The sequence below is a fragment of the Triturus cristatus genome, chromosome 6 (genome assembly GCF_964204655.1).
Source record: "Triturus cristatus chromosome 6, aTriCri1.1, whole genome shotgun sequence".
In the NCBI taxonomy this organism is placed as follows: domain Eukaryota; kingdom Metazoa; phylum Chordata; class Amphibia; order Caudata; family Salamandridae; genus Triturus; species Triturus cristatus.
The window spans coordinates 1,278,930,323-1,278,956,888 of NC_140589.1; positions in this window are offsets into that span (position 1 = coordinate 1,278,930,323).

The following is a 26,566-nucleotide window of genomic DNA, read 5'->3' on the forward strand; positions in this document are numbered from 1 at the left end:
AGGGTTACTCCCGCCATTGGTGCTACCTTGGGAGGAGAGTCCGCCGTTGAGTGAGGTGAAGAGGTTACCACAGGAGAGTTCCCCGAAGGGGTAAAGACAAATTTTGGATTACGTAACTTGCCCATAGAAGCCAATCAGGAATGACAAGCAGCAAGCAAGAGGACGACTGTGAGGTAAGACCAAAAAAGTGAAGGCATTCAGTCGCATAAAGGTGAAGCAGTAACCATAGGAGAGCTTGTGGGGTGAGTAAAGAAATGTTCCAGAATAAACAGCGACAAGCCAGTGCCAGACTAAGCAAAAATGAAGAGTGCAGGGTCAGTAACCAACCAGGTCATGGGTGCCCCTCGTCAGAGGCAGTGATGAGCGTAGTCAAAAAGGAGGCAGGAACATAGCAAGAAAGTCAATTATCAGAGATTACCTCATTCCAGCCACGTGGGGCAGCACAGGCAAGAAGATATCCATGTGGCAGGGCAGTGCCCAAAAAGGATGAAACAGCATTCAGGAGGCGTATAACCCTAAAAAAAGGGTAATGTGGAGCAAATGCAGCCAAGCCAGCAGAAAAACGAGCATCGCGCCTCAAACAAAATGGCGGCCGCTCTCTGAGGAGAGAACGAATGCGGCGAGAAAAGAGGCAGCCCGGCTCTAAAAATACATCAAAAAGCGCTCACCCAAAGCGCGCTGCATTCCGACATGAAAAATCAATGTCCGTGGTGGTGAAATGCTCTCCGGAGAAGAACCGGGACAAAGGAGAAGCTCCGGTGCGTCGGAGGTCCCGCGTCAGGCGGCCATCTTGGTCGGCGTCATGGCCACGCCCCACTGGTTGTGTTTCTAAGTGTTCCAAATTGAGTTTGTTCCATGGTCGATCGGTGGATACATGTAATGCAGTTTTAGGTGAGTCGCTTAGTTTTGTTTTACGTTTGAAAGCAAACAAATGGCGGTAAGACCATGTGACTGGAGTTATAGTTTGAAAGGTAACTAGTTCGGTATTAGTAAAAATGACATCTAGGATATGTCCAGCAATGTGTGTGGGTTTGTGGACAATGTGATGCAGGTTCAGTGCATCTAGGCCAGTGATTATTGTTTTTGGATTGGGTCATATTGGATTTGCCAAACCAAATGTTGAGGTCACCCAGAACGCATAGGTTGGAGTGTATTGTTATCAGGTTTGAAACTGTGTCTAGATGTGCATCTGGGAATGTCGCCTTGCTAGGTGGATGTCTGTAAAGGAGTAGGAAGTTACAGGTTCAAGACGGTGCAGGATTGCATCTGGTGAGAAGAGCCTCACAATTCTTTATGGAGATGTCGTCAACTTTAGTGATATGTAATGGTTGCCTGAACACAACAGCTAGACCAACTCCTTTTTTGCCTATACGATTTTGGGTGATCGTTTGATAACCTAGAGGAATGGCTTCATGCAGAACTGGAGCCATATCATCTCCCAACCATGATTCAGTTATGAATAGTATGTCTGGTTTTGCATCGTTGAAAAGGTTGTAGATGTGATGTTTGTTTTTAGAGAGAGCTTGAGCATTTATTAGTAGACAGTTTAGAGAATGTGCTTTGGTTATAGTGAGACTTTGTTTTGTAGACAAGTGATCAGTATTGTGTGGGTTTGTAGCATGTATGTTTTTAGTGCTGGTATTAGCTGTATCAGGATAGCAATTGTGTAGCTGTTCTGTAATGTGGTCCTCGTTCAGTAGGCTAAGAAGGCATTTTGATGGGTCTGCATGTTTAGGTGGTGGAGACGGTGTTTGAGAGTGAGTTGGTACACTGTGTTGTTTTCGTGGTGTAACATTGTTGTACAGTAGACATGGAGAATCGAAGTTGTGAGGTGTGGCAGCATGCTTATATTGTTTACGTGTGCTTAGGGCTGAAGGTGTATGAGTCAGGGGTGGTGGTGCAGCATGTGGGTCATGTAGTAAGGTTCTACATTTTCCAATGGATGAGAGGCAGTTGGAACAGAGTTGATATGTTGCTGTATGTGTATTAGGTGTGGTGGAAGAGAGAAATATTGTGAATGTAATTTTAAAGGGTACTGAGATGATGTTGTATTCTATGTATATATGTCCCTTTTTGACAATGAGCTTTAGGTATTAGTCCCCTTGTATATTGATTGCTGGTGCTTTGTTTTTATTTGTTTTGTGCATACTTTGATGGTTGCTTTTAACCTAATAAAGTTATTACTATTAGGCAAACTTTAAAAGAAAGTCTTTGTAGTGCACAAGACCTTGCCTTTCCATGAACTGGCTCCAGAAACACTACATGGGGTGGAGACAGCTTTGTGTGAGGACCGGCACTATTCTGTTCAGGTGTCAGTGACAGTTCCTCCCACCACACTAGCTCAGGAAGGCCCATCGGCTTGGTCATGGGCCATCAGGATATGCAAGGCACACCTCAGCTCCCTTTGTGTGACTGTCTAAAGTGAATGCACAAGAGCCCAACTGTCAGCTAACCCAGAAATGTCTTCTACAGCCAGGTAGAGGCACAGAATGGTTAAGCAAGAAAATGTTCACTTTTAAAAGTGGCATTTTCCAATATGCAACTTAAAAACCAACTTCACAAAAGATGCATTTTTAAATTGTGAGTTCAGAGACCCCAAACTCCAAATCCCCATCTGCTCCTAATTAAAAATTACACTTAAAAAAGACAATCCTCTTGTTACCGTATGGGAAAGATAGTCCTTGCCATAGTGAAGAATGAAATTAGCAGCATTTCATTATCAGAACATATTCTACCTTTTAAATACACCGCAACCTTCACATGGGGCTGCCTTGGGCCTACCTTTGGGGTGACTTACATGTAGTAAGAGGGAAGGTTTGGACCTGGCAAGTGGGTACACTTGCATGGTCAAAATGACAGTTTAAATATGCACTCACAGACACTACAGTGGCAGATTGGAGACGTATTTGCAGGGCTACTCATATGGGTGGCGCCATCAATGCTGCGGACCCACTGGTAGCATTTAATTAACAGGCCCTGAGCACACCTGGTGCACTTTGCTAGGGACTTACTAGTGAATCAAATATGCCAATCATTGCTAAACCAATGGCTAATGTAATTTAGACAGAAAACAAATGCATTTTAGCACTGGTTAGCAGTGGCAAAGTGCTCAGAGTCCTTAAACCAACAAAAGCAGGTCAGATAAAATAGGAGGGAGAAGGCAAAAAATAGGGAATAACCCTGCAAAAAGGCACTGGTCCAAAACTGATTGTGACTTGCATGGTTATGGACAAATGCTTTATAGCTATGCCTGCAGACGCAAAGCACAGTTGGTTACCAGCTAACCCAGTGGTGAGGGCAAACTGTAACCATTGGCAAAGTGTAGGCTGTAAATTTCTTGCAGTATAGTAGCATAAAATCATTGGCTAAATCTCATCTGACAAAAATATCTTGTACTACATATCGCCCCATTAAAGTTAATATTAGAAAATCTACACCCAATGGATTGAAATCTTGGAAACAGTATTAAGGCCACTATATTTATGAAAGACAATATTTGTTAAATATATTCGGACATTGAGAAATTTTGGAAGTTTGCAGTGTGTGTGGACAGGATGAGAGCATCAACAGGAGAAAACCCCATTCCGATGGATTTCTACAAGCTCCTCTGAGGTCGCATCCTAAATTTAACAAAAGCAGGAAGTGTTTTGTCTTCTGAGCTTGCCATCTAGGCATTTTGGGAAATTATTACTGTTCTGACATAAATTAAAGAAAAAAATTGGAAAAAGGAAAAAATGCTGCATAATGCTTCTATTACATAATAGTTGAAAATATGCAATACAGAAATATGACTGCAAATCTATAGAAACTAAAAATTTCAATTTTACATACCATGTTAAGATACAATATTATCGACTACAACAACATCGTTGACAAAGAAATTGAAAATATATTTGGACAAAATATGCATATGAATGCATTTAAAATTTAAATAACCTAAATTAGCAATCACATATATGTATATATAGTCTAACAAAGTGCCATGAAGCATTTGAGAGGCACACTACAGTCCTCCGCCCTCCGGGCTTCCAGTAAAACATTCCTTTCCGCTCCACAAAATTCCCTCGCCCGATGCGTTTCAGGGAACCACCCCCTTCCTCATGGGCTGCTGTAGGAACCACTCGATGTGCATCGTTAGCATTAGATGTCCTTTTATTGAAACAAGCCTCCGAATGGGCGTGTGCTGAGTGCACCGTCTCCCAGTGATTGCTGGGACTTGTGGTCAAACATGATGCAAATTTATTTATTTCCTTTAAGTAAGGTCGAGTGTTCAAACAAAATTAATGCATATATTTGCCTTGAGTAGGCTGAGTTGCGGTCCGGATTGTTAATTTTCATGTATGGAGTCCTGTGCTCCAAGAGTACCAAACAGTTTGGAGCTCAGAGCCTCGTTGTGCTGACAATGCCATCTTCGTGTCAGCCAGCGATGGTGCACTCTCCACGGCCGGGCCACCGTGCAGCAATATAGTCCAACAAAGTGCCCTGAAGCATTTGAGAGGCACACAACAGTCCTCCACCCTCCGGGCTTCCAGTAAAACATTCCTTTCCGCTCCACAAAATTGACTCGCCCGACGCGTTTCAGGGAACCACCCCCTTCCTCATGGGCTGCTGTAGGAACCACTCGATGCCTCTTTTTTTGATCCTTTTTATTGAATCTTGTGTATTTCTTAGAGACTCTTTCTTCTTCAGAGTTATTCAATAACGTAATACAAACACATAAAAACAGCTGCCACATGGCACCCGTCCTGGAGCCATACATTGCTCTGGGGAGCACCACCACCCAAGGCCTGCTCTTGCTGGGACATTTCTGTTTGCTATGGCTTGTGAGCAAAACAGCTCCCGACGAGCCGTCGCAAACTGCACTCCGTTTTGACCAAGTGAGAGCATTTAGCTCAAATTGGAGCACAATTGCGTTTACACACAGGGAGTTGCATGTTAGAAGCTCCCTATGTGTAAAAGTAATGGCGGCTCCCACAGAAGGTGGGGAGCCGGCAGGGACTGCATGGGCCTTCTGTCTCCTCCTGCACTCCTGGTCATTAGTGAGTGGGTGCCCTGACAGGGCATCCACATTAGAGGTCCTGTCCCAGGGGATGGGGTCCCCGGGGCTGAAATTGGCCATTATTTATTTATTTTTAAATTAAAATAAGGAGGTTGAGCCCTGGGGGTTTTGGCCCCAGGGGCTAAAATCACTCTGGGGATGGGGGGACGTGCGGTCCCCCTGCCCATTCTAAATTGGCTTGGCCCTGGGGATGGGGTCCACAGGGCAAAAATTGTACCAGGTAAGGAGGGCCACGTGGCCCCCCTCCCCGAGTAAAGAAAAGAAAAAGACTGGCAAGACGATGGAGGCCCGCCCCCTTTCTCCACCACTCTGCAAATGTGCCTCCTGGCACATTGCTGGTTGGGGGTGAAGGTACCTTGGATGCTGAGGGTTCTTGGGGGACAAAAAACCCTCCTGTTACCTGCAGTAAGTCACATACAGCCTGGGTGTTGAGAAAACTTTGGAGGCATCAACCCCTTTCTCCGCCACTCCGCAATGTGCCTCCTGGCACATTGCTTGTTGGGGGAGGAAGTCCCCTTCATTTGAGAGGGTCCGAGGGAGGCCCCCACGCCCTTCAGTTATCTCCAGTAAATCTCACACAGCCTGATTGCTGAGAATACTTTGGCGGTCACACCCCCTTTCTCCACCACTCAGCAAACGTGCCTCCTGGTCCACTACTGGTTGGGGGATGAGGTCCCTTGGCTCCAGAGAGTCCTTGGAGGCCAACTACCCCTCTGTTGCATCCAGTAAGTCCCACACTGCGGTATTGCTGAGAGATTATCGTAGGCACCACCCCCATTCTCTACCCCTCTGCAAATGTACCTGCTGGCCCACTGCTGGTTGGGGATGAAGTGCCTTTGGTTCCAGAGGGTCCTTGGGGGCCACCTACCTCTCCTGTTACCTCTGGTAAGTCCTGCAGAGCACGATTGCTGTAAGGACTTCGGAGGCCATGGCCCCTTTCTCCACCACTCTGCAAATATGCCTCCTAGCACATAACTGCTTGGTGGATGAAGTCCCCTTGGCTACTGAGGGACCTTGGGGGGCCAAGAAATCCTCCCGTTATGTCCAGTAAGTCTCTTACAGTGGGATTCCTGAGAGCTGGTCAGAGGTACCACCCCATTTCTCCACAACTCTGCAAACGTGACTACTAGTTAAAAAACAACCATTCAAATTTTCTTAAAGAACCAAAGGTTAGAGGAACATTATAGATAGTGAATATAATTGTTTTTAAAAACGTAAAAATTTGCTGAAAAAAAGGTTACCGGAACGCTATAGTTAGGCTTAGATTTCACTCATACAAAACCAGTGAAATTCAACAGTAATAGTTACCTGCGCTAACTATAACTTAATTCCCCACAATGCACTGCTTATGACCTCACATATTACATCACTCATGACATGGTCAGTGACATCACTGTTGATATCTCAAATGACATCACTGAAGACATCATCCACAGAACCTCTCAAACACCCACTCACACCACTATGGAACCTCTTGTGTGCCCATGGATACACCCACACAACCATTCACATACTCATTCACAGACCCATAACAGTACTCATATTCCCGCTCACTACTCGACAGAGGCAGTCACACACCCACTCACTCACCCATACAGTTGCTCATACAATCATTTACTCACACATACAGCCACTCATACAACCGGTCACTCACCCATACAGCCACACAAATAGCCACACACTCAACCATACAGTTACTCACACACCCACTCACTTACCCATGCAGTCTCTCAACACAGCTACTCACTCACCCATACAAACACTCACTCACACAACCACTTACATACCCATTTACACATCCATACAAGCACTCACACATCCCCTCACTCACCCATACAGTCATTCACACACACTCCAATACAGCCACTCACACACCAACTTACTTAACCAAACAACCACTCAAACAGCCCCTCACTCACCGACACAGCCACTTACATAATTAGTCATTCACTCGTATAGCCATTCAGACACCCATTCACTCACACATACATTCACTACATATCCACCTACCCACCCATAGAGCCACTCACACTGCCACTCACTCACTCTTACAGCTACTGACACACCCACTTACTCACTAATACCACCACTCATACAGCATGTCACTCACCCACACAGCTACTCACACACCCATTTATACACCCATACTGCCACTTACAAACCCATACACAGAAGGACACATTCAGTCACACAACCACTCTCATAATATGTAAGAAATAGTATCACTCAGTAGTAGTGCACCTAGTATACTAATTCAACTTTTGTAGTAGGTTAGCATATATGTTTAACAACCATAAACTCTTGAAAACACTTAAACTCACTAGATGATGCCATCAGTGATGTCATTTGAGATGTCATCACTGATGACCATATCATGAGTGATATAATATGTGAAGTCACGAGCAGTGGATTGAGGGAGTGTAAGTTAGAGTTAGCTCAGGTAACTACAGCTGCAGAATTTCACTGCTTATGTATGCGTGAAATCTCACCCATCCTATAGCGTCCCTGTAACCTTTGTTTTTTCAGTGAAAATATACATACATACACACAAATGAGATTTACATATACATGGATATATGTGACATGGAGAGAGGAATACTGGATGCTGGCCTTGGATGTAACATGCCTCTATACAAGCATCAGACATGAGGATGGCATACAAGCAACCCAGTATTACCTATCACAAAGACCCCCACAGTACAAGGATCACAATGAAATGCCTTTGGAGATGTTGGAGCATTGCCTCAGGAATAACAACTTCATGTACAATAATCTCTCATACCAACAACAGAGGAGTGTAGCCATGGGGGCCAGTTTCTCTCCAAGCTACGCCTGTCTGCATATGGGGAGTTGGGAGGAACTGGTCCACAAAAACAAGTTCGGCAAAACCTTTGAGGAGAATGTGATTGTTTGGCTACGTTATATTGATGACTTATTTGTATTATGGAATGGTACTAAGGAACAGGCCGAGAACTTTATTACAGAGATCAATGAAAATGACCTGAATCTCCATTTTACTGTCACCATGAGCCAATCATCCATCACATTCTTAGACACTGAGGTATACAAATATAACAACAGTATTGAGACTAGATTGTATAGGAAGATAACCTCAGGAAATTCGACCTTACATGCAAGCAGTGCACACCCGCCACATCTCATTAGTAGTATCCCCTACGGGGAAATGCTACGCCTCAGAAGGATCTGTAGCAATGACACTGATTTGAGACGGGCACAACAACTGAGTAAACAGAGATTCCGGGAGAGGGGATATTCTGAACACACCATTGATAGTGCTATTATGAAATCCATGAGGCACAGCAGAAATGAGCTACTTGTTTGCAACAAAGCAGTTGAACATGATGCAGGTCAGGATAATGTATTGGATGGAAGGGGAGGGGGCGATACATCTAACCCCTTTAGGATCATCATGGGCTGCAGTAGGCAACACTCTTAAAGGTAATTACAAATAAATAAGATGAAAACAATAATAACTAATAAGACTAAACAAATAAAACATTAGGAGAAAAAATCAAAGCATTTTAGCCCCCCCGCACTAGCTTCCACTTGTACATTCTGTAGGAGCAAAAGCAACTGTTTCCTAAATGTGTTATGCACAATTGCCCAGTATTTCTGTATTACTACACAGAGCACTGACCTTCTGTACATTTTCACATTTCGCATACTCTATATAATATATGGATAGCATTTTTATAAAATAAATTTTGACAGAACAGTATTAATTTCCGATAAGTGTTTGATAGCACACTAAGGGGCCGATTGTGATGTCGGATGGACCAGAGTCCCTCCGACATCGCTCTGGAAGTGGAACCGAATAACCGCCTGTTGTCGGTTCCAGCCCAGTGATTAGGATATGACCGAACCCTGTTCGGTTGCACTCCCATACTTTTCTATGGGAGAATGCATTCTGAATGGAAGACATGCTCTCATAGCAAAGAGCTAAGGTGCAGTTCATCCCTGCACCCTGTGGCAGGCACCTCGTGGTGCCTGCTCCCGGGTGCAGGGATCAACAGGTAGGTACCATAGGTGCCCCTCAGGCTGCCATTCAGCTGCCTTGCACCCATGGGGGCCCTGATGTGTCCTCCAAAGACACGTTCCCAATGCCTTTCTGTGTTGGAAAGGCCAGCACAGAAAGGCATTGGGAAGCTGCCTTCATAATCCCTCAGCCGGAAATAGCTGGCCGAGTGATTACTGCAGGCCTTCCGAATGGCGAATGGGCTCTCTGAGTTCGTCGTTAGCCATTTTGAACACCCCTGTGTAATACTTTCTGACTGACTCCGTCGAAATGGGTCAGTCGTAAATTATTACAAACAAATGATTACAATGTGGGTAGGATGGCTCCAACCGAGGGTAGTATGGTGTAGTTCCTATATACCCTATACAGGATCTGCACGTTCGGATAACATGAACTGTGGGATTAGTGGCAGACTGGTTCCGTGCACCCCCACCAGATACGTTAGCCTGTTTGAATTAGCTAGTTCACAGTACCACTAGAATCTCCTCTTATCGGGGAGAGAATAGTTTCTGGCAACCTCAGAGCATGACAACCCTGATCCCTCAGGATCTTGTAAACAATATACTACTTTTCGCTCAGTCACTTGTGCTTACTTAGTTTGTCTCAGAGATACACAGAATAAACAGTCTGGGCATTACCATAAGAATTTATTGAACAGTTTTTATTCTAGTGTAGGGTAGATGAGCTGCAACAAACATTAGACAGTAGCAGAGATATATGGTTAGCAGTACTACAAAAGTAAAAGGATGGTACTGTTCTACCATTTTGCAGTGATCATGAATATATACAAGTACATAAACTACATGATAATAAGTGCGCACTCCTATGATGTCTCCCTAACTAGATGTACCTAAATGTACCTAGCATTTATGTAGGTGATATGCCAAGAATCCCTCTAAGGTCTAGTCAGCTCCATTACCTGAGTAAGGAGAGAATATGGGACCCTGACCTGTTCTCGAGTCGGACAGCCCACGAGGGATGTTAGACCACTGCGGGCTGGAGTGTCTGCATGCAGGAACCTCAGCGTCTCTGGTCAGTGTGTCAACCAGGAAGTCACGGTCTCCTCTGTCTGTCTAAGCAAGACATGATGTATATATATCCACAGGTCTCCCCAGGGGTCCTACCTTGCTGTGTTACTGTGTCGGCCTAAAGGATGAAGTCGGGCTTGAACTCCTAAAACAGAGGTAAAAAACCTGGGAGTCTGGCTCGACTCAAACCTGACATTTGAGAGTCAAATCAGGAGAGTCACAGGTAACTGCTTTAGGACTCTAAAGGTCCTGAGGAAGGTCCTTGACGTATTACCTGTCAGCACTAGAAAAACTATAGTACATGCCGTGGTCACCTTTCAGATCGACTACGGAAATGTCCTGTATCTAGGGGCAGCTAAAAACAGAATAATGAAGTTACAATCCATACAAAATGCAGCAGCCCGCCTAGTGCTGAACCTCCCTAAAAAAAACATCCATATCAAAAGCCCTAGCTAGAGTGCACTGGCGACCAGTTGAAAAGAGAATACTGTTTAAAACAATGTGCCACTGCCACCCTATTATGGCAAAGAAAGGGCCACGATACCTTCAAACTTTGATCACAGCTTACACACCCAACAGAAACTCAAGATCCGAGGGTAAAGCACTAGCAAGGATTCCGAGAATCAGAAAGGGTAGGATGGGTGGCCATTCTTTCAGATTCCTAGCAGCTAAACAGTGGAATACACTGCCAGTTGAAATAAGAACAGAGCCAGTTGAAAGGACCTTTCGTAGAAAACTGAAGACTTGGCTTTTTCCCACTAACCAGTCATTATACTTTCCATACTTCATTGTCTGCTATCTGTTCAGCTTCTAGCGCGGGGAAGTGTAACCATGCGCTCTATAAATGGATAAATAATAATACAAATATAATAACTTTATACATAGATATTATACAGGAGATGATTGTCCTGCTGTAAGTCCGGCTGTGCTTCCATGAAGCCTCATGCATAATGTATGAGTTTCGAACTAGGGAAAAACCTGCATTCTGAATGCAGTGTTGTATCGAGGTAAAAGGTCTGTCCCTATGAACCGTTATGTCTGTAATGTAGGAAAGGATATAGGTCAAAGGTTGCAGTGTTACCTGCGCCTATGTAGGGTACCTATATGGAATATAACACACACTCTTCTTCCGACTGGACGACATATGTAACTTATAAGTGTACTACCATTCTAACTAGAAATTGGTACGCGCAAAGTGTTAAAAACATTTACTTACCTAAAAAATGTTTAAAAACTTCAAAAATGTCTTAAAGACTTAAAAATGTAAACAAAATAAACAATTTTGCATGCCCTAGCTCTAAAAAGTGTCCGTTGGTGTAGTCTGAACCACTATAAGCATTAAAAAGCAATTCATGCCCAAATAAATGAAAAGGAATGTCAATTTTGTCTGAGTTCCAAATTGAGCTTATTATTAAAAAAGGGCAAATATGTCCCAGCACACGAAGAGCCAAAATGAGTCAATTGTTTATGTGTCTTGGCTGGTAGATGCAACATTTTCGTTGCTTGCCCCTGTAAAACCTCGCAGAGTACATCAATTGAGCACAGATGATGTTCCACACTGTCCACAGCCGGTGCTGGGGCAGCCTGTGCGTCATCCAAAGCCTGGGTGTCAGTGGAGGAGCTGTTGTCCATACCAACAGGTGGAGTTGCTACCTGCTGTGGCTCAAGGAATGCCACCATCAACATGGGAATATGCTGAGGACATTGCAGAACATGGGCCGTTATCGGGTCCAGTAGAGCATTTACATCTGGTTGCGCACATGATGGGATTGTCAAACTAAGGTCTAACACTAATTTTTCTGCGCAAAACAGGCATCAGAGTACAGGTAAGATGCAGTCCATCCAGACTGGTTGAAATCACAGGAACCAAGATGCACTCAGTTCTCTTAGGCCAGGCGTGCCTAGATGTTGTACCATTCAGTCACGGTATTTCCGCTGTATGAGCGCTTTTTCAATCTCCTTGGTGACTGGGCCGTCCATTGCGTAGCACATAGAATACCTGCTATTAGAAACAGGATCAGCGGAAGTCCTCCAAAGATGCTTACGAATACATAGTGTATGAAGTTTGGTATAACTCCAAGTACCATCTGAAAGGTGCTTAGAAGTCCAGAACCTATTGTCTTAAATAGGTGGACAATGCCAGTCGTATCAGACATGTTAAAGATACCATTCACCATTTATACGAAATGGAAAGGGCAGTTAGTATAGATAAGCGCCTTTATCTCTGCTGAAGACCTTGCGATCTGGAGATCAAAAATCTCTCGAGCGGAGGTTACGGACACGGACTTCTGTAAAAGCATGGCTTTCATTCTGCTTAGAGTATCAAACCGTATTAAAGAAACATTCAGTAAAGGCCATAACGGCGCCTCCCTGACTGTATGTGTCACTGGAAACAATACTTGCATACAACAAGTAACCCTGGAGCTCACGGTTACCAGATATGTGATGCCCGGGAGCATTCCACAGCAGCCTTGACCGTTCAACATCAAGTAACTCCCATTCGAAGCAGCCCGAATGCTGGAGTAATCACGGCAGCTGGGGCACCCCTCAGATGACAGGACAAGTTCACCACAGAACCATAACAAGCCCCATGCAGCATTATATCCTGACATATGAGCAATCCACATAAAGCATTCTCACAGTTCGTACCGCTTAGAAACACTTGTCGATCTCCACTCCGGCATCGAAATCTGTATGGTAATTCCCAAGATTCCTTAATGTATTCCTTACCCATTTTTTCATATTTGCCTGCCTGCTTTTGTTCAAGGCAATATTGAAACTGAAAAGCAGTGACCAGTAGATTTATGTGGCCATGGATTAGCCATGGTGATTCCGCCACTGTAAATGGTAATCTATCCAGTTTTTCGATACGCAGCATTGTATATTTTGCTACCCTTTGTGCCATTTCTATCTGTTAGATTGTATTCAGAAAACTGAGACGCACTGTTGATAAAACACCACGATACATAGCCTGCACGCAAAGATTGCAATGTCCAGCTTTACAACATGATAGAACGTAATTGAGATTGCCCGTGTTGGAATATGGCCAAATCTTATTCTAGTATATCTATCGCAGAAGATACAATGTTGCCTAAGAAATAGATCCTGTGGGTCAATGTTGTTAACCCATTGTCTACCACTGCTGGAGATTTTTCTATATAATTATACAGTCTATTTCCCGTAATCTCTCTACGGCCTGTTGTTGGGACATTTTCCATAGTTCATTGTAGGCAGCATAAATGCCAGCATATATGAAACGTTTCTGATGTGGTTTCCTGGGACCTAGTAAAAAATCCCTAAGATCCATATCCTCTGTGAGTAAAGATAAGTGTTGTTTCACCTGTGTGAGTGTTGAGGTTTTTAGCCAATCGAGGAACAACTTCCCAACACTGTATGATGTCACTACTCCTGTATGTTGTCTCTGTGCATAGCAGGGATCTGGCCAATGGATTGTGAAACCTTCGGTTTTACCCATGAATCTTTTCTGACAACCATTGGTGTCTTTGGGCCAAATCAACCATTTCCTCCAATCGGGGTCTGATCTGTTATATTGTATAATGTCATCCATTGTAATCCCGTCCCATGATGTTTCATTACCCTCGTGTGTTATGGTGTTGGCAGCCGAGGTGTGTTCAAGTCTTGATTCCTGGCTAGTCCAAGGCAAGACGTCTGTTGCACTGTCTCGTTCAAAAACATGAGTTATTGAGGGATATGGCGAACAAAGCAAAAACCAAAGGAAATGATGGACGAAGTGTTGAACATTGCAAGCACTCACCCCCAGTCAACTGATCTGGGTTTAATCCATCACCGTTCTTTAGCCCACTCTGCCACCCCAGTTCAGACATGGCCATATGCAAATCAGTCTGACCCTGTGCCTCATGGGAACAGTCCAGCCCGAACTGCCAAGCCATGTCTTCCCTGGACCGGAAACAAGCTTCCTAGGACTGGTTTCTGGCATTTCAGCCATCTTCAGCCAGGCTTGCTTGAATCGAGTGGCAAAGTGAGCAAGGGACTCACGTCTGAGCATACCCTGCCAACTTATGGCGAACAAAGCAAAAACCAAAGGAAATGATGGACGAAGTGTTGAACATTGCAAGCACTCACCCCCAGTCAACTGATCTGGGTTTAATCCATCACCGTTCTTTAGCCCACTCTGCCACCCCAGTTCAGACATGGCCATATGCAAATCAGTCTGACCCTGTGCCTCATGGGAACAGTCCAGCCCGAACTGCCAAGCCATGTCTTCCCTGGACCGGAAACAAGCTTCCTAGGACCGGTTTCTGGCATTTCAGCCGTCTTCAGCCAGGCTTGCTTGAATCGAGTGGCAAAGTGAGCAAGGGACTCACGTCTGATCATACCCTGCCAACTTATGGCGAACAAAGCAAAAACCAAAGGAAATGATGGACGAAGTGTTGAACATTGCAAGCACTCACCCCCAGTCAACTGATCTGGGTTTAATCCATCACCGTTCTTTAGCCCACTCTGCCACCCCAGTTCAGACATGGCCATATGCAAATCAGTCTGACCCTGTGCCTCATGGGAACAGTCCAGCCCGAACTGCCAAGCCATGTCTTCCCTGGACCGGAAACAAGCTTCCTAGGACCGGTTTCTGGCATTTCAGCCGTCTTCAGCCAGGCTTGCTTGAATCGAGTGGCAAAGTGAGCAAGGGACTCACGTCTGAGCATACCCTGCCAACTTATGGCGAACAAAGCAAAAACCAAAGGAAATGATGGACGAAGTGTTGAACATTGCAAGCACTCACCCCCAGTCAACTGATCTGGGTTTAATCCATCACCGTTCTTTAGCCCACTCTGCCACCCCAGTTCAGACATGGCCATATGCAAATCAGTCTGACCCTGTGCCTCATGGGAACAGACCAGCCCGAACTGCCAAGCCATGTCTTCCCTGGACCGGAAACAAGCTTCCTAGGACCGGTTTCTGGCATTTCAGCCGTCTTCAGCCAGGCTTGCTTGAATCGAGTGGCAAAGTGAGCAAGGGACTCACGTCTGAGCATACCCTGCCAACTTATGGTGAACAAAGCAAAAACCAAAGGAAATGATGGACGAAGTGTTGAACATTGCAAGCACTCACCCCCAGTCAACTGATCTGGGTTTAATCCATCACCGTTCTTTAGCCCACTCTGCCACCCCAGTTCAGACATGGCCATATGCAAATCAGTCTGACCCTGTGCCTCATGGGAACAGTCCAGCCCGAACTGCCAAGCCATGTCTTCCCTGGACCGGAAACAAGCTTCCTAGGACTGGTTTCTGGCATTTCAGCCGTCTTCAGCCAGGCTTGCTTGAATCGAGTGGCAAAGTGAGCAAGGGACTCACGTCTGAGCATACCCTGCCAACTTATGGCGAACAAAGCAAAAACCAAAGGAAATGATGGACGAAGTGTTGAACATTGCAAGCACTCACCCCCAGTCAACTGATCTGGGTTTAATCCATCACCGTTCTTTAGCCCACTCTGCCACCCCAGTTCAGACATGGCCATATGCAAATCAGTCTGACCCTGTGCCTCATGGGAACAGTCCAGCCCGAACTGCCAAGCCATGTCTTCCCTGGACCGGAAACAAGCTTCCTAGGACCGGTTTCTGGCATTTCAGCCGTCTTCAGCCAGGCTTGCTTGAATCGAGTGGCACTGTCTCGTTCAAAAACATGAGCTATTGAGGGATATGGCATGCTCCAAATAAAGCTTTCATCCCCTGAACTTGCCATTCTCTAGTACCCCAGACTGATTTCAAGTCTATGGTGTCTTTCCACAAGTCGTAACCTTGTTCTGACAACTGGGCAATAAAGAATGCAGAGAAAATCTGTTTGGTGTCTGTCAACATATTTTTCTTTGCTGATGTTGGTGCAACCATATAATAATATGAGGCTGGGTCAGACATATGAAACCCTGGAAAATATGGAAACTTTTGCGCAAACGTTTTTGAACTGTCTTTTGGCAGTGTCGGACAATGTTCCCACTGATGGTATGTGAACACATTTTTAGGATTAGCAAATTTATGCAAAAAGTTATGACCATAATGTTAATAAAAATACATAGATTCGTAATCTACTGAGCTCACCAATGTTTCACTATTAGAAAATGCAGCAGATATTTGTAAATCAGACAACATGTTATTAACAGTTTCAAAATCCCAATCATCAGAAAATGTACTCGAGGTAATGATATCACTTAACGATAGTTTAAATAAATGTAGAATTTTTCAAATTTCTGTTGGGCCAAATATATCGAAATCAACCTTGTCCCACACCATACCATCAGGTATAGGAACTGCTGTAATGTTCACTGATGACAAGTCTCTTTGTTTTCGATGAGATGAATGATGTGGTTTCAAAATTAAATTCACATTTTGGGCTGCAGAGCTTTGCCGAATGTGTTGTCCACTAATAAGCTTGTTAAAAACTATCACTAAGCTTAACCAGAAAAGAAAGAAAAGCACCCCGGTAATTATCCATAGTTCTACCCACGGTGATACCAAGTAAGTCTTTCTAAGAAAGTTCAGAAAGTCTTTAACTTGCTGCTTGCATGATTTTTGGGTTGGCGTCGTTTCCGGTTCACTTGGATCCAAAGAAAACGTACCAATGTTTATGAAGTAGCCAGAAGCAGTTCAATCTAATTGTTGGAATTGGATCAGGATTTGTTAAAATCTTTCTATGCTCTTGTCGAGGCATGTTGAGATAGACGTCTGTATGGTCGAATAGCAACTTGTGTGTTATTTTGATTTCCATTTTGAGGTTGAACTTCAGGTTCAAGAGGAACGAGTTCCATGGCATTGTTGCATAGTCCATCATTCCGTATAGGTGACTCTTCGAACGTGATGAGTCTTTCTGTATGAACTTCGCGAATTGTAGCAAGAGGAGGGTGTCTGCTACTTTGGAGTCCACGTGGCCTACTGCTTAGTATCGGCCACATAGTGTGGTTTGATTAGGTCAATTGAGACAAATCTTTTCTCCTTTTTTCCAGCAAGAGGCGGTAGAAGTACAGTTATTGTTCCTTCAATGGCTTGGACCGGTATAGGCTTTCTGTAAGATGGCCCAAATTCTTTCTTGTCCGCTATTTTCTCTCTGACCAGATCCTCGACTTTTGGGATCCAGACAGGTCTTGCTGTGACTGATTTGACTTTCCCAGTGCTGGGCTGCTTCAGGTGGACATAACTTTGTTTTGTCCTGGATTCATTCAGTTCCTGTAAAACAGCCAAACATTCATGGATAACAAAAGGTTTTTCATCCACCACTGTGCCTTCACAATCAAGATCAGGTACCCACATTCTTGTCCCAAATAGGACCTCATATGGAGTGACCCCCCCTAGAGAACTTCTTGACATGTTATTAAGAGCCCGCTGGACTCCATAAGGATGTTTTACCCAGCTTTCACCGTGCCTAATACCCTAGCTGTTAATGATTGCTTTAAGTCTCGTTTTTTTCTCTCCACTACCGAATTTCCCTCGGGATGGTACGGAGATGAGTACCACAATGCTACACCCAAACTTCCCATGGCCTCCTTGTAAGCCCGAGAGCTAAATGCAGGGTCCTGGTCAGAATGTAGTGTGCCAATTGCATATGTCCCTATGAAGACTCGCAAATCTTTTATAACAGTTCGAGTGTCAGCCGAGCGCTGGGGCCACACCCTTAGGAATCTTGAGCAGGATCCACTGCTACCATGATATACCTTTTAGTCCCATCACTTTTAAGGGACCGCAGTTGTCTAGGTAGACACACGCTAGTGGTTTGTCAGCTATTAACAATGGTGTCTGCGCAGGGCGTGTTACGGTGGAACCTTTCATCTGCTGGCAGATGTCGCATTTTAAGACATAGTCTTTAGTCTGCTTTGTTAAACCTACCCACCAATAGCGTTGTTTTAATAAGGAAACAGTCGCCGTAACTCCTGAATGTGGAAAACCTATCCCTTCGTGTGCTGCTAGTATTAAACCTAACCTACGATCCATGTTTGGAATTACTCTATCACCCACTCCAGGAATCCGAGCAAATGGAATGTTATTGGCATCTAACTTGTATTTGAGTGGAAATCTTTTTGGTACTGCACCGCTGTTTTTGCGTGAAGCAATAACAGCCACCATAATCTCACCATCTATTCTCATTTGAGAATGAGTGTTTGCAGCTACGGGAGCCATGCGTACAGCCCCCTTCGCAGCTTCATCAGCCAATGAATTCCCTTCAATGTTGAATGCCATCAGACAGATGACTCTGTGTATGTATCACGTGAGTCCTTGGTAGTTCGGAGTTTAACTCCACTATCTGTTCCCATAGCATTTTATGCTTGTGCCACCTTTTGCATCTTTGAACCCATTTTGAACCCAGTATTGCAAATATTCATTATATGACTGTATACAGTGAAAGGAATCCCACACAATTAGTGCGTGGAATTCTCGATCCATATTCACCAGTGCCAGTATCAGTGCTTTTAATTCTGCCAACCGTGCCTTGCAGTCTCCTAGAGATTGCATTCTAGTGCAACTTGGATGGAACTTTCCATCCCGCATGCGACCTTTAATGATAGCACATACTGCGCTGTATTGTTGCTTACTCCCATTGGCCAGTTGAGCAGATCCATCAGGGTAAATGATATATTCATACTGATCCAGAGGCATTATTTCATTAGGTAGAGGATATACTTGTTCAAATTGCAGGAATGCTTGTGTCTTTAAAGTTGGGTCGTACCTGTATTCTACATCTGTTGCAGTGAGAGAATTAGCCCATTGTATCCATCTCGGATGTAAGGCTTTAGTGTGTGGCACGCTTGCCTTTGTCGCAGCCTCAAAGGCTGGGACTGGAGTCACTACTATTATTCGTTTCCCCTGATCCAGTGCTCTTTCTCTCACTACAGCTGTCTGTACCGCTGTTAGAATCTTTTCCATAGATGCAAAGCGTATCACAGCATTTGTGTACAAATGTGAATTGTATGCAATTGGTACTGTTTCACCTTCATCATATGTCAGATAGGTGTACCCAGACTGACCCGCAATTTTACGGATCACCAGGTCACGTACGTTTACGCGTGTCAGCAAGTGTTTTAAAGCTATCATGTCAGCTTGTAAGGAACATAGTGTATCTGTGTGTTCCTGTGTCCAGCTTCTCACTGAGAAATCAAGTTTTATTAAGTCGTTGAAAGGTTTTACTCTTTTAGCGTAATCTAAAATGTATGTTCTACCAAACTTTAGGAATCCCAGTAATGATTGTAGATTTTTTAATGATTTTGGAGTTTGAAGGAGCACGCATTTCTCTAACAAATTTGGCTGCTAGGCATTTTCCCTTACTTGAAAGCTCATATCCCAAAAACAGGACACTGAGGTTTGCGAAGTTGAATTTGTAACCCTCAGATGCAAATCCCAAAATTATGGTGTTCAAGTGTTCCTCCAGGTCATCGTCCGTTAGATAAATATCATCCACATAAGACAATGCCTCTTCATCCAATTTTTGAAGTAACTCAGTTACTCTGGCCGAAAACAACCCTGGGCGACGAAATTACCGCTGGGACCCTAGCACTGAGAATGCTGTCAACCTGCTTTCAGGTGCTATATTTTGGCAAAAACATCCATTTGAGATATCAAGTGTTGTTTTGTATTTTTTCCACACAATGTTATTCTTTAATGCGACACTGTGTGCATTTTGTACTGCGAATGTCTTAGTGCAAGTGTTTAAATGTCTGAAATCTAAAACTAGACAATATGAATTATCGGGTTTCATGTCTGGAAACAAAGGATTATTCATTTGAGAGGTACATGTTTCAATCACCCCTTGGTATTCAAGTTGATCTAAGATCTCCCTGACCTGTTTTTTTAGCTTCTTGCTTAATTGGATACTACCTCTGTGCAGTAGGAGTTTTTTTTAAAGGAATTATGTGGTCGGATGAATCCTCATTCCATTGTATAATGCTGGAGCCTGGGCTACTGCCCATTTCTGCGCATATGTGTGTTGCAAGTGGCTGGGAATATGATCAGAGAATGCTGGTAAAATTACTGTTTCTCCTTTAGGGCAATCCATGCCGAATGCTGGCGGCCAATCTCGTTCAGCTAACAAAATGTCATAGCCAAACGTAAGGTTCTCCCAAAAGTGACCTCTCTCTTTCCTACTTTTGTCCCCCTTCATTGGGAGCATTATTTCGTATACTTTATGTGGGACACTTTCCCTAGTATCAGGTGTTTCCAACGTGAGATAATCATTCAAGTCCGCTGTCAGCAGAAATTCCATCAGGTTCTGGCGAGCTATTGGTACTTCTGCCGCACTGTTAGCATTGTTAGAGCCCATTCCCCGTTCAGTAGTCGAGTCGTCAGAATTCTGGGCATGTCTGATTTTTAGACCTGCAACCGTCTTCTTTTTGAACTGTGGCTTTTGCTTTGTTTTTTTTTGTTTTTTGGAAGTATAATCTTGAGCGTGTTGCTTGTCTCTGGACTTTGTATGCTCTTCTTGTCTCTCTGACCGTCCTTCCCTCTCAGAGTTTTTTAATTAACCCTGAAAGGAACGAGAGGAATGTGCATCAGTATCCTGCTACCTGTCAGGTTTCCTAATATTATCCCTAATCCTGAGATTATACTTCTTTTCAGAGGGCTCCTGTGGAGGAGATCTGCCTCGGGAATGAGATCTGTTTTACTTAAAAGTTTGTTGTTTCTTATTGTCCCACTTCTTCTTAGTTGAAGAAGGTGTCTGCTTGGAAATTTACTTTTCAGGCCTGCCCATTAGTTGTGGTTTTAAAGCTTTCCCACCCCAGGAGATGATCGTCCTGCTGTGAGTCCTGCTGTGCTTCCAAGAAGCCTCATGCATAATGTATGAGTTTCGAACTAGGGAAACACCTGCGTTCCGAATGCAGTGTCGTATCTAGGTAAAAGGTCAGTCCCTATGAACCGTTATGTATGTAATGTAGGGAAAGATATAGGTGAAAGGTTGAAGTGTTACCTGCGCCTATATAGGGTGCCTCTATGGAATATAACAGTAGGAGCCATTCCTAACCGCATCGTAATCAGGCCCTACGTAAAGGAACCACTTTTTGCTTTCGTTTAATTTTAATTGTATACCCAGTTTTCTTGGTTTGTCCTGTTCCTTGTTACGCAAGCACAATGTAACACCTTTTATGGCATTCGCACCCTGTCTTTTTAATAACAAAGGTCACATTTTAGGCACATTGCAAATTTGAATGCTGAGATCAGAACCCTGCAGTCCCAATAAAGACTCTGTTGCAGCATCTCATACTCTGCACAATGAGGCACAAAGCCAATTTTCACCAAATCATATTAATGGGGTACGATGTATGTGCCTCACTGAGCTATGTTCCTTAGTACAGCATAGGAGTAATGAGAGGTAAACTTTGGGACATGATGTCTGTGGGCCAAACTCGTCATGCGCTGAGCAATGCTGCCTGTTGCACAAGGCCACATCATGGGGTGCAGGTTCTAGCTGATGTTTCACAGCAACCTTAAGATTATCAAGATATTTTTTTGGCACTCTAGATTGTATCTTTGTGGCTGATAAATCTCTGATGTGGTGAAGGAAGTAGTTGGGGTTATTGTTGATTGTGGTCCCACACACTTAAAGGTTGGAAGTAGTGTATGAGGATTTTTCCTGAAGGTAACCTCTGCAGAATGCAGTAGAGGTACACCACCTCCACTAGTCTCTGTTAGTCAATGTGGATAATCTCACTCTTGCTTCATGCTATTTAAATGGCATAATGAACAGTTGTACGTGGTTCTAAAGGTTATTGTGATCCTGCTACGTGGATCTTGCTCCAAACAGAAAGACAATATTTAACTGTTTGTTCTCACTCGAGTGTCTGCTATCTACTAACCTGATGAGTGTTACAACATAAAAGTGGTTAATGGTGATATTGGTAATATATTTATATCTGGCCATATCTGCTGATTAATTTTAATTTATCGGTTATTTTGCAACCCCCGGAGTCAGAGTGTTGACCTTCTAATGAACATCTTATTCAAACAAACATTAAGGAGTAACCAATGTGCTTCATCTCTATATAATTTATGTATTTTGTTCTTCTGTCTTTTATGGAACATCAGTAAGGCACCGGTAAGAGACATTTCCAAGGATGACAGTCCCCGTACCATTCTTATTATGAAGGTGAACTACTGTGAAGGAACCAATAAAAGTGAAGTGCCATAGCACTTCAACAAAAGGAGGCAAGGTGGTCCATTAATGTTCTTTCCCCATCTAATGGGGACACGTACACGCATTTTAGATAATCATAATGGCAGCTAATTTTTTTTCTCTCCAGATTTTATTTTTCATTTATAAAATATTTTTCCGCACAGTAATGGATTTCTCTACACCATTACCATTTTAGAGAGTGGTCCAATTATTTTTCAACTTCTAAACAGAGATTTACTTTTTCACAATAGAAGACATTTGTCAGATTTTAGACCCAGGTGATTCTGCAGTGCTATTGCTTTTAGATTTTAGCTCTGTGTTTGATACTATGTCCCATAACATACTAATTGAGAGGCTCTGGAACTGTGGGGTGGGCCACTGCATGATGGTCTCAGGAGCTGGGTCAAGTCCCTGTTCCCAAAACTAAGGCCAATGTCGTATGGTTTGATGATAGACTGTCATTTGAAAGTCAAGTCACTGCAGTGGCGGGCACATGTTTTGGATTGCTCAAAATGATAAGCAAAAGCTTGTGCTTGTTGCCAGAGTCAGACAAAAATGGTTATTCAAGTCTTGATTATGTCAAGACTTGATTATTGCGATGTATTGTATTTTGGAGTTACTAAAGGAAGAATTAAAAGACACCAGAGGGCAAAACGCAGCAGGACACCAACTACCGAATTTGCTGATGTGTGTGTCTATTAGGTCGGTGTTCAGAAAATTACATTGACTGCTGATAAAGCAGAGATCAGCTTTCAAAGCTCTGTGCTACTGTCACAAAGCTCTTGCAAAATAAGGGCTAGAATACCTTCAATCCCTGGTGAAACCATATATAACTTTAAAGAACTTAGGATGAGCAGCGGAGGTGGTGGCGATTGTTCCTAGAGTAGAAAGAGTTAATTCTGGAGGTAGTTCTTTTAGTTATCTGGGGCCAAGGTTATGAAACGCCTTGCCCCTATCGGTTTGTCAGGTACAATCGGAAGAGCTTTTTAGCAGGATACCTAAAACCTGTTTTTTCAGGCAGGATGTTTGAGAGAGATTTTAAAGCATGGGTAAGGTGCGGAGTCCTGCTTCTAGCACTGGGGCATCTCATGTGAGGTAGCTATACGCTTTATAAAATATATCAATATTTTTATTATTACTTTTTAGGATTAAGTACCTGTTTTGTCCAGAATATGACATGGCCAGAGAAGAGTACATGAATGCTGACAAACATGTATGTTTGGAAGTATGCACAACTCACTAGATATTTCAGCCCTGGGACAGCCACTTTCTGCTCACTCTTGCCCATGTCAGTAGATTAGCCCACACTGAAATCTTCATGAAAGTGAATTCTATTATGAGGCAAAACAATTATATATTAAAAAAGTTGTTTTACACATATAAAAAAAAGTCTGTTTCCTTTAGTAAGCTAAGGTTTCATGCATAAATAGCAATGTTAATTTGGGTCCACGTTTTTGCTGTCTTCTGGTATTTCCCAAATATTTAGATCACATTTTAGTGGTGATATATCGGAATATTATTAACAAAAATATCATCTGTCACAATTATTGTGTCCTCATTATTGTTTACAAAAGTATTGTCTTACTGGATGTAGAATTTCTAATACTACCTCTAATTGAGAGATGTTTTTGTAAATTATATTTAGATCACAATACCTATGTAAGAGATTATTGATATTATTTCACCATATCAATGTTAGTGGCACCAAAAGAAGTACACACACAAAGAATGCCCTGTAGCATTTTTTAACAGAGGACTGTAATATATTGCCTAGCTCTATATGTTTATGTATTTACTAAAGTGCCCATATGTGTGGAATTATATGGTTTCACAACCACACACAAATGTGCTTCTTTCCAGAGCTGGGTGACCATTAAACATTTTTCCTGTTAAGCACTTTCATCAATTATTCTTACTCCAGGGACAAGATAGGATAGGCTTTATCCCTCTGAGAATTGAGGTATGGGATTTCTCTCTCGAATTTGAAATTCTACCTGAATAAAGCAAACATAGGATTATCCACATACTTATGCACATTTTTAGTTGGGATTACTAACAAGCCAGGACTTGTAGCAGGCATCAATTTAACCTATCCCCAGTCTCTTTCTACTTGGAAGGCATGTTGAAGAGTCTACATCTGATTGTACTATTGAATATCGACTCCCAGAATATTCCAGCACAGGAATTTCAAGGATAGATTATCAAGAACAAAATATTAAAAGGTAAGTGCATATTAGGAAGTATAGATTTACTATTCCTGACTCCACATCTAAGTAACTTGTAGATTTATATGTCCACATGGCTACATACACATGGAGTTAGGTATAGAAAATCTAGACTTACCTGTCCATTTTCTTTAATATTCTGTCCTCAATATTGTGTCACAGTGATATTCTGGAGTTGATATTCAGGGTACACACCCTACTTCTGAAATGTACCCACAATTCTGTAACATGCTCACATACTTTACTACTTATGCAAGGTTCATTCTTTATCTCTGACCTAGGAGTTTAAATTCTCACCTGGGCTCAACTCAGGTGTTTTGTCAGTGAGCATTGCTCAAGGCTATCAACATTATCATCTGCTTTGGGGAAAATGTAAATGATCATTGGCAAGGAATTTACCAATGCTAGGAGTATGAGTAGACACTTGCAGATCTATTTGGCAAACAGTTGAACCTACAGAAATGATACCAGGGAATTCTGTCAACTATCAGTGAGGTCATAAAATGACATCAGACTGTCCTGTTCCAATTGAAAATATCCACAATTAAAAGACATGCCTTGAGAAGGGTTGAGCTGTTGAGATGGGATCTCTAAATTGTCTTCCCCCATCTCATCATCGTCTACTAGCCTTATGAACCAGTGTATTACTTTGAGATGAAACTTCTTTAAAGGAAAACAGTACTCCCAGTTGTCATTAAATCTTTAGAAAAATAATGACTGAGCTTCAAATCTTGTCTGCATCTGGAAGTCACACCGTATTTCCACCAAATAGTGCAGTGCTCTGTTCACATTTTGTCTTTATCCACATTGATTGAACTAAATCTAAAGAAGAGGTTTTCCTGTACATATTATTTTCACACCAACACTCGTTCTGATGAATAGATTGCCATAACATCAATGTCAAGTGTGTGCTCTGATCTTTTCTAGATAAAACAAGATACATAAGGACATATGTAACTATATGCGAAGGTCACTGCCAAAATCATTTTTGCCGGATGGATCACCTGCTGTGCATACAATAGTTATGCACTACAGGAGAAATCTTTTCCAATGAATTTCCAAATATGTTCTAGTAGAGCCAAGACATTTTCCAACCCTATTTCTTTCATGGAGATTTGCAGAGTAAGCTTGTGGGCCATCGTACATGCATTTTTGACAATAATATCATCTTCCTGTTTTCTCCAGGACAAGTAACAATTTGGTGACGACTTAATCCGGGGCATATTGATTTAAATGTCTGGGTGTGTCAATGCTTCTAATCTTCTCCTTTTAAGCTTTTCTTTTTCTGTGAAATCTAGCCATAATTTGTGGATAGAGAAGACTAAGGATATAGGAGATAAAGTCCCTTTTATGGTGACTTTATTATTCTTGCTTTGCCATCTTTCATTAGTCAAAACCAATACATCAAAAAGATACTTCTTAAAAAGTGGACCAGGCAAACATATGCATCTGCTCAAGGGAATGGGAAGTAGCAACCTAGACACTGTGATACAAACCTTTCAGAGGCAGTTTCTGGGCAGTCACTGGGTGTCAGGGAACCAATACGTTTATTACAGAACAGACTCTGGAATAAATGGAATTGCATTCATTATAAAGGTAGATGTTACCTCCAGCTCCTTCCTCCTTTTTGCCTTGCCTTTTCTTCTGTTCACTGCTTCTTTAGCCTACCTTTTGATTCCTCTCAATTAATCGACTACGGTTTGCTCCCTGTTTTTATTTGAAATGAGGACCTTTGAATGTTTTTTTGTGACATGTTTACCAAAAGCATAACAAATAGTAAATTATAAAAATGATTTCCCTTGAAATGTTGTACATCACAAGAAGAAGAGATATTGTTGCACATTATAATCTGTCTGAGCCAATCAAAGCTGTTGGTTATGTGGAGTGACTACATTAATAATTTCTGTGGCTTCAGAGGTATCTACTACAGGCTACACAGAAAACCCTTTTGAAGATTCTTTCACCCATTACCTGTTTGCAAAAAGCAACTAGTAAAATGCAGTCACAGAAAGAATATTTTGGCTATTTGCTGACAGTGGAAGATCCTCTTTCTAATGATTTAATCATGTAGACCTTGATGAAAAAAATGGCTA